Raw genomic sequence first — 9,546 nt, 5'->3', positions numbered from 1 at the left:
AGTTGGAGATAAAGCCATCTGTTGTGGCAAGAGGTCAGACTTTTTCACCACTTCCTCTTTCAGCAAAAAAAATAGCATCTGTTAATTAAACTGTGCCGTTTTTCTAATTAAATGCATCATACATGTAGGCACAAACATGTACAGGACACAGACTTAGTACATACCTTGTCAAGTTTGTAGTATTGCTATAGGTTTTTACCATCAAGTCTGCACAAACGCATTTAGAGTAAGACAAGCGTGTGTAAACAGAGTGCGTTGAGGCTGTGTTATTTCCTGCCAGGTTAATAGAGCTGTAAGTGTCCTGTGGACAGACAGGTGGGAGCGGGCAGACGTCCGGCTCACCAGGGGAATATTTACTCGAGTCTGACGATGAGCAGCAGCATCAGTCAAGCATGGCCACAGCTATAACATTTACCCTGGGCAAACACACTGAGATGTGTCCTGTGAATGAGAGTAAATATACCTTGTGCCAGGCCTGGCCCCGACCTATTGCTCTGCTCTGCTAACACACACTCACAAACCCAAGGAGAGCCACTGTCAAAAGAGGATAATTAAGTTGTTATGGTGAAAAACAATGTTCCAATTTGACTTTGAGAACTCTTTCTTTCCCCTCCAAAGTTTGTGTTTCTCATGGCACACACACACTGGGGCACATGGATGGTTTATCATTTGATCTAGGTAAGTACAGTGAAAGGCATTGCAAGCTTGTTTAACGCCTTTCCTCCAAATAATGAGCCTGACTAGGTTCCCTGACCAAGACCCTGGTTCTCATGGTAACGCTTGACTAGCGTACATACCTGTCATCCTCAGTATAACATAAACAGGCAGAGAGCTTAAGGAGAAGTATTCCAAGACACACTTAAAACGCATGGTCCATAGAGACAGTGAGAATTGATGATAACGTTCCACAGAGGAATGACAGAGGGTTTACTGGATACCACTTCAAATTACTTCAAAGTCATCTGCTTGGTGAATGAGGGTGTTTAATTGGAGAAAACTCTTAACAATATCAAATAACCTATTCAATGTTCCAATCAAAAACCACTTCTCTGATGACAGTCAAACTCACTCAGTGCCAAGTATTCTGCCCCAGTCTCATATTAGAGAATTGCTGATCATATCAACTCAGTAATAACCTATTAGCCCATGATTGTGTTCTCAACGCTTCCATTGTTACTTAAAGTGTATTAATTATTGGCAACGCAATTATCAGCACATTGTTCCTCTGTAATTAAGCTGTCACTAATGGATCATAAAACCTTCCCAGAAAGCTAATTGATTCCTCTGGCGGTTTTTAACCTATTTATCTGAAACCTTTTATGGCCTCCGACCAGCATTACCCCACCCATACATAAACAGGCTTCTCAACGCCGGCTCCACCACAACAACAACTTCCATTATTGGTCACAGAGGATCTCTTGCTCTCACAGACCTGGTAATCCTGGAAAGCCCCGCCCATAACACTGCACCCGCCAGAACCTCAGAATATCACTCCAGAGGTTAATTGTGAGTGTTCAGATTCATTTCACACTAGAGGGGTATGAGGGGGGGGGGTAAAGAGACGGTGCTCACCAGATCAGATTGCTCTTTATTTCCATAGTTCCATTCTAACTTTGTACATGAAAATGTTCTGCGGTTTAACATAGAGCCGATTGCTATTTTAACTGAAGAAGGATTGTAACCAAGCTAACAGACGTTCCGCCTCCCTTCCTTGGCTGGATGGAGCGTGAGTCTTGTTTAAGCAAAAGTTTATGAGCTGCAACGGGTTGGTTTTTAATGAGTCTGAATACAGTTAGTTTGGGAAATGAGGCAGATGTTTAATTTTCTCCTTCTCCGCCCCTCAGTGAATTGCCTGACTTTGGGTTATTTTGCCCAATTCGAAGCTTCAAAGGGAAAGTCGTTTTTTTCTTAAGCACAAACTAGACATTTTTGGGTTTCTACTCTGAGAGAAATTATTTAAATAAAATATTTCATGCTCTGGTCATACGGGTTGGACCACTTAGTTATATTGCACAGGGAGCTAAAAAGACTTACCTCTTCATCGACCAAGCATATATTTACATTTAAAATACATCCATGTGACATTTGACCCTGATATTCTGCAAGCCCATCTCTCACACCCGGCACAAGACCAAGATAACCCTTACACCCACGGGGGAGCTTCGCACCAGAGTGGGGCTTCTGGAAAGCACCGGCGACCTTGCCATCTAACTCCTAGTGTCAGTCAAAGGTTAGGCAGTGGAAGAACAGAAGGGCCTCCACAGATGGAGCTGAGGCATGCAGCCCTGGTCTGCCCCGGGCCTGTCACTTCACCAGGCAGACTGCCCTCTCCACCCCTGCCTCCCTGGGGTCCAGCCCATCACCTCCTACCCACACCCTCCCGGCACTTTGATAATGACGTGAAACAAGCTACTCAGCATACAGTGAGTAACTCTGGCCTACTGAGTGTGGCTGTCCACAGGAGAGCCCCCAGGCAGCTTGGCATTCTGGGATGGAGAGCAGGTGGTCAGGGGTCTGGAGGAGCCTGAACCAAGTAATCTCTCCTAAGATTATTCTCTCTCTCTCTCTCTATTTCTCTCTATTCTTACTCTCTTTCTCCCTCCTTCTGTTCTTAATGCTACATTGCACTTTTCCAGAGAAAACGAATATTCCTCAACAAGGACTGGTGCCTTTCCTGTCAATCTTTATCTTGGCCAAACCATATTGTTTTTTACTGTACAAAAAAAAAATAGAGCTTAAATGATTTATGCCATGGAGAAGTTACATGTTAACTTCAGTTACAATGTGATAAACCACACTCAGATTGAGTCATTTCAGTACGTTCAAGCCTAAAGTACACAAAGGGAAATTCATATGCTTTATTGTATGCATTCCTGTGCAGGAAGTCCAGGAATAACTGAATGACGTATTACCGCTGGCTGGCTAATTGATATGGACCTCAGCCACAGACTCTGTTTGAAGTGCAGTCCGGACTCCATAAGTCAACTGCATTTATCATTAGTAGAGGCTTACCCCGTAAACAGGCCACAGTCATTACCAAGTCTAATTACATTTGGGTTCAAGGTCTCACCGCACTCACACACACACACACACACACCTTTTCCCCAGTGCCTTCTACGGGGGACAGGGAAAAAACAAGGTAAGGCACACAGATCCCAAACTTTAATTAAAGACAATGTCATCCAAAACCTACTGTATGTCAACCGGTTCACCGAAAAGCGTGTAATGTCTCAGACAATTCTTTTGTAATTAACAAAGGTTACCAGGCCTGACTGAGAAAACACATCACAGTAATACGTTGAAAATCTCAGCATTGAATACCATAACCTGCTATAAGCGAATACCTCTTTATTTCACAGAGTTTCTCTGTTGACTCACAGGCCAGTGCTGCGATTCTAGCGGGTGCGATGGAGCAGTGTTAAGTGTTGACTGTTCCTCCGATGTGACAGCTTGGTTGGGAGAACCTATTTAACCTCTTTAACAGGCCACACACTGCTAACCGGCCTGTCCAGTGATCCTATGAGCAGTCATCAGCACACGTCACATTAACAGTCACTTGATGAACACTGCTGTGCTGCTGAGTCAGCAGGAGATAACGTGAGAGGAGCAGACGAGACGCCGTGCCCATGAGAGCCACAGCAATAAAAAAGACTCGGAAATGTCTTAATCAATGAGGAAAAGTGAAAGAAAATACTAGAAAGTGAGACGTTTCTGTGGTAAACACAAATGCCCATTACAATGACAAAACAATCAATAAATGCCTTTATAATCTGGCCGGCTAACGAGGAAATGCACACAGTTTCCTGTGGCAGCAAAAAGAAATTAGCCTCTCTGTCTGTTCCTCTTTCTTTATCTCTCTCTCTCAGTCTCTCTCTTGGTCTCTCGCTCAGTCTCTCTCTCTCTCGCTCAGTTTCTCTCTCTCTCGCTCAGTCTCTCTCTCTCCCTCTCTCGCTCAGTCTCCCTCTCTCTCTCTCTCTCTCTCTCTCTCTCTCCCTCTCTCGCTCAGTCTCCCTCTCTCTCTCTCTCTCTCTCTCTCTCTCTCTCTCTCTCTCTCTCCTCCCTCCCACTCCCTCTATCTCTCTCTCTCCCAGGCCTCTCTTTTGTGTCATGTAATGGATGTAATTGTAATAATGCAATTTGGTTTGGAGTTTGATTCCATGCATAATTGGGCTCAGGCCCAGAGAAATGTCTGACAATATAGCAGTGCCTGTGGCTGTTGGGAAATGCGAGTTATTGCAGCGTTATTGAGCTAATTCCCACTGATGAGGGCCTTGGCACATGGTCATTGTCTCAGTGTAGGGACAGCATGGCCATGGGGCTGGCTTAAATGATGTAAGCTCCCCTCTCACTGCCAAGTAAAGACACATGGCTTGGACTAGACCACTGACCTCAACCACACAAGCCTAATATCTGTTAATTAATTACTATCACTGTTTGATAAAGGCAGCAGAGCAACATAAAGTGTTTTACAACCTCATTGAACCATTGGAACGTTGGCTTGAGTTGCAGTAGAAGCAATGAAACAAACAGACAGCCCTGAGTGTTTGTTTTGAGAACTACGATCAGTCTTGTTGTATGTCATCAGTTCAGGACACTATGAGAATAGTGTCCGGGAGTTGCTGTTCGAGGCCTGCCGTTGAGTCCACCAAAGGTATGCTCCAGGTAACAATGTGTGTGCATGAGTGTGTGCGTGAGTGTGTGTGGGTGTGTGTACATATGTATGTGTTACACATAATGTATCTATATCAGCCATTCACTCTCTCTCTCTTTCTCTCTCACACAAATACATACGCTCTCTTTCAGTCCCTTCTCTTTCATCCACCATCTGTTCCTTTGTTTCTCTGTCTGGTGTGTAATTGCTGTTTGCCACTCTGGCAGGTTGGAGGGTGGTGGCACATATACTGTTGATTTCCAAGAGACAAAAGGAGACCAGAAAGATGTGCTAAAGAATAAGACAAGGAGAGAGAGAAAGAGAGAGAGAGAGAGAGAGAGAGAGAGAGAGAGAGAGCGAGAGAGCGAGAGAGCGAGGGAGAGAGAGCGAGAGACAGAGAGAGAGAGAGAGAGAGAGAGAGAGAGAGAGAGAGAGAGAGAGAGAGAGAGAGAGAGAGAGAGAGAGAGAGAGAGAGACAAAGAGAAAAAATGGGGGAAACAACAGAGGCAAGCCTTTAATGCCAGTAGGCACCAGGGAAGCCTTGCTCCTTCCCTCTCTCTCCAGGCCAGAATCAATGCATCAAAATCCCCCAAAGCCAGATCCTCTTTCAGCCTATCAATTATTTACCCCAGCTCTTTTGTAGAACCACTTCTGTTTACAAGGGCTGCCTGGGCATTCGTAAATGTTTGTTTCCCTCCAGATCCCCTGTCACCCAGGCCACCCGTGTTCATTACACAGTTATTAGCCTGTTCTGCCCTTACACACACCTGTTCTACCAGGCTTCTTTCCAACTGCAAGGGAGGCATCAAGCCCCGGGCGTGGGGGGAGAGGTGGGGGGAGAGGTGGGGGGAGAAGGGTCAAGACTCTGGCCACCCATGGAACCAGGTCAGGTCAGGGTGAGGGGGCATCATCTGCCATGCACACTGCCAATGCCAACAAACCCTGACTATTGACAGAATGCCAGAGTGCCAGTCTACAGTGGATGGCGATAACTATCAGGATGTGGTTTACCTTGAGAGCACAGAGGCTCATCTCAGTGTTATTTATCAGGAACCCTGCCTCATGTTGTAAAAACAGGATCTTTCATCTTTTCCTGTGGCCAACACCAGCTCAAATTGTTCTTGTTTATTTAGTTTGTGTTGTTTGAAACTCTGCCTGCCACTGCTGTCAGTGCACACTACATCCACTCCACATAGCAGAAAAGAGACATTGTGTCAAGAAAATCAAAACATGAATTTGGGAAATAAGGAAGAAAAAGTGTGTACTCTGGGTATCAATTATGATATGATATTTAAAGGGGCGATTGATTGCAAAACCGATGTGTGATGATTTACTTTATTGGCAATGGGGCTAACGTTATTTCTTGTTCCTGACTGTGTTTCATTCAAATAAATAACCCGTGTTGTCATGTAAATCTACAATTCAAGATGCATGTTTTTCCAGATTTATTTTTAGCTAGCTAACTGAAGTTGAGTTGAATCACGATATAGTTTGGTTGCTAAGCTGTAACGTTCTACCCACCTAAGTCGATCCAGTTTGCTTCGACAACAGAAGTGGAAACAACTAACGTAATCATTTCAAATGATATCTAGTCAATCTGTTGAAAACAGTGTTGTGTAGACACAATAGATTTATTTGTACGTCTCCACCTTCGTTGTTTCAGTGAGTGTTGGCCGTGATGCGTCTTTGCTCCACAGCTTCACTCGTTGTAAACCGACCAATCAGCGCGCAGCTCATCTGTATATTCATGAGCATACCATAAAAGGAGAAAACCTAGCGTTTTTTCCTGGGAAAATATCAGAGGATGTATCAGGGGGCATAGAACAGCACCCGGGCCATTTTCAGCACAACCAATGTTACATACCCTATTTGGAGACCTTAAGGAACAGTGTGAAATACCCCAAAAACCCAGTCAATCACCCCTTTCAGCATTGTTGTGATTGGTGATCACATACAGTAGAATCTCTTGCATGGAAACCATTTTTCTACTTTGCATAAATTATTTTCCTGACTGATTTTCATATTTATCCTCACCATGGCCCACGGTTGTTCTGCTCTTGTGTTTTCTCATGTCAGGCTGCTTGCTGTATGTTTGACTATGATCGAGTATGACAGTAAATGCTTTTTCTACAAATTAGTGGTGTGCTTTAAATAGCACTGTTGGCACTCTGCATTTGGAGGCTGGACACCCTAGGCTGTGTACTGTGCACAATACTGTATTCTGATTTGTTAGGCATATGATAGGCTGAAGACTAGACAGTGAACACAAGCTGTTGTTATTGCTGTGTGAACATGTGCTGCTCGGCTAATTAACACAGTTAAGTCTCATACTGGTCCAAAATAAGCCATAGATTTGGAAATCTATATTCAGTGTTGTGTGAGGTTACATGCAAATCATTAAGATATGTCGCATACTTAGGTTTGGAGTTTTTCTGTAGCAGTCTGCAAGGGCGGGTCACCCAAAAACACAAACACACAGTCACAGAAACCCACACTGGCACACAAAGACCTACACACGAAAACACACACACACACAAACATGCACAAATACACATGCTGTATAAAAATAAACACACACCCCCATATCATACTCCATCTGAATTACAAATCACTTACATCGCCTGCTTACTTTCATCCTCTGTTTCCCCTTCCTGGCACACCCCCACAGTCTTCATGACTAATGCCTCCTTGGTTGCTTCAATCCTATTGGACACAGTAGCACTGGCTAGTTAATATTCATCTAGCTCCTGTTCTCCTTATCCGTCTCACACGCTTGCCGCAGGGCTCGGTTTTATCTCCGCTGGTCACATTGGCACCTCCTCTGGCAGCGCCAGGGCCGGGCGGCTGCTCTGCACGAGCTCTGGCCATGCTAATGAAGGGGCCGAGTCCAACAATGGTCCAGGTCAATGGAGCCTCCAGTGGCTAATTGCCTGGGAGAGATAAGTGACTTTGACGACGCAGCAGAGAGAGGCTCAGGAAGGGGAGGGGACTGGAAGTTAATGAATCTCTGCTCGCTCCAGCGTCAATATCAGTCCAACGCAGGCATGAGAAGATGAATATTAAACGCTTTTGATTGTTTTGTTTTTTCGCTGTTTTTTGGGTTTGTTTGTGGGTTCAAGTGATTTTGAATGGTCTAGGTTGTTGTGTTTTTCCTGCGCTTCATGCTGTGTGAAGGACTGTTACTAATGTAGTTTGTCCTCAATGCCTCCTGGAGACTAAGGGAGTGTGTCAGCCAATAAAGTCATGTGACCATATTACACATAACAATATTTTGAGAATCACAAAAATTCAGAGTGAAGTGTTCTTAGTGCAGTTTGAGTGCTCTTTGTATTTAAAGTGTATTGCAAAAACATTGGATATGAATAACAGCTATGAATAAGAAACAACTATTCATAGTGACTTATACAGTAACTTTAAAGATGGAACCCTCCGTTCCGTAGACTTAATGTGACAGCTAGTGACATTGCCAATGACAGCTATACTGACGGAGATAACACCATCTCCATCACATCCTTATTAGCTTAATCTGAGATTGACAATGTCCATTAAATCAGTGTCACACTGAGAAGGCTTTATTCAGGATCCTCCGCTACGATAAGTTAATTGTCACCCATATCACTGCACATGTTCATCTGAAGATTATGCTTCTCATTGAACATGAATACGCCCTGCGTTTCCAGGATTGGGCTGGAGGGTAATACAAAATGGACATGACAAAAGATGACAGAGGAGCCAAAGCAGCGCTGCATCTTGCGTTTATTTCCCCCCTCAGGTAGTTATTGTGTAAATTGCTGGGGAGAGTGTTGACGGACCAGCCGAGCTGCCTAGTTTGCCGAAGGAAGAGGCCTCTCGGGAACTACCAGGCTTAGCACATAAACATTGGCATACTTAAAATACTCTTCACTCTTCTCTCTCTCCATCTCTGCCTCTTTATCTCTATCCTGTTTGTTCCCTCTGTTCTCTACTAATGTCTCTCTGTGTCTGCCTGTCTTTCATCTGTCTCTCTGTCTCTCTGCCTGTCTCTCTCCCTCTCTCTCTCTGCCTGTCTCTCTGTCTCTCCCTCTCTGCCTGTCTCTCTCTCTCACACTCTTTCATTAGCTAGTTGCCATGACTGCAGTTTAAATTTCTAGTTTCAGCTTTACATATTACATATACAGGGGTTTGTTTTTCTGCATAGGTGTCTTCAATGCATCGCAGCTGTACTTGTATACATGGTGTGCTGTACAGTTTCTATTCAATAATGGTGACTGGAGATGGGCTCTGAGAGGTGCTCTTGCAGGTCTTGTTCCCCCTCTCCAGGCCTGGCTGGGCCTGGAGCTGAGGTGCACAATATGGCCCCAGCCACCAGGGAGCAGCGCAGCGCAAATTGTCCTCAAATATTGATTTTGCTGCAGAGAACCGTGTAGGACGGGCCCTGGCGCCAGGCTCATCAACAGAACACTGAACCTCCGGAGGACAGCGTCAGAGAAGAGTGAAGTAAAGAGAGAGAGAGAGAGAGAGAGAGAGAGAGAGAGAGAGGGACTGAGGGAAAAAAGAGAGCACATTCCTAAGCAGTTTGAGTGTGACCATTTGAAACGATAGGTGCAAATAAGAAAAAATATCATGGCTGTGTGTGTGAGTTCTTTAAGTGGACCATTGGAGTTGAAAGAGAGCGGGAAGTAGCGGGCCATTGTGGTTCGTCTGCCCTAACTGCACATACAGTAAGCCTAAAAATACATATCAGTGTTCCCAGGAGAGGGTGCGTGCTATCCAGGACTCAGTAATGAGAGAGTGGAGCTGCCACTAGCCCGGCTGTCCCTGGATCCCTCTGGCCCAGGGCTTCAGCACTGGGAAGGCTCCGACTCAGATAGATTTATCATAGCTCACAAAGCAGGCTGTCTGAAGGGCCTCTCAGC

This window comes from Osmerus mordax, chromosome 1, assembly GCF_038355195.1.
Source record: "Osmerus mordax isolate fOsmMor3 chromosome 1, fOsmMor3.pri, whole genome shotgun sequence".
Taxonomy (NCBI): Eukaryota; Metazoa; Chordata; class Actinopteri; order Osmeriformes; family Osmeridae; genus Osmerus; species Osmerus mordax.
This window is presented reverse-complemented; position numbering follows the sequence as displayed.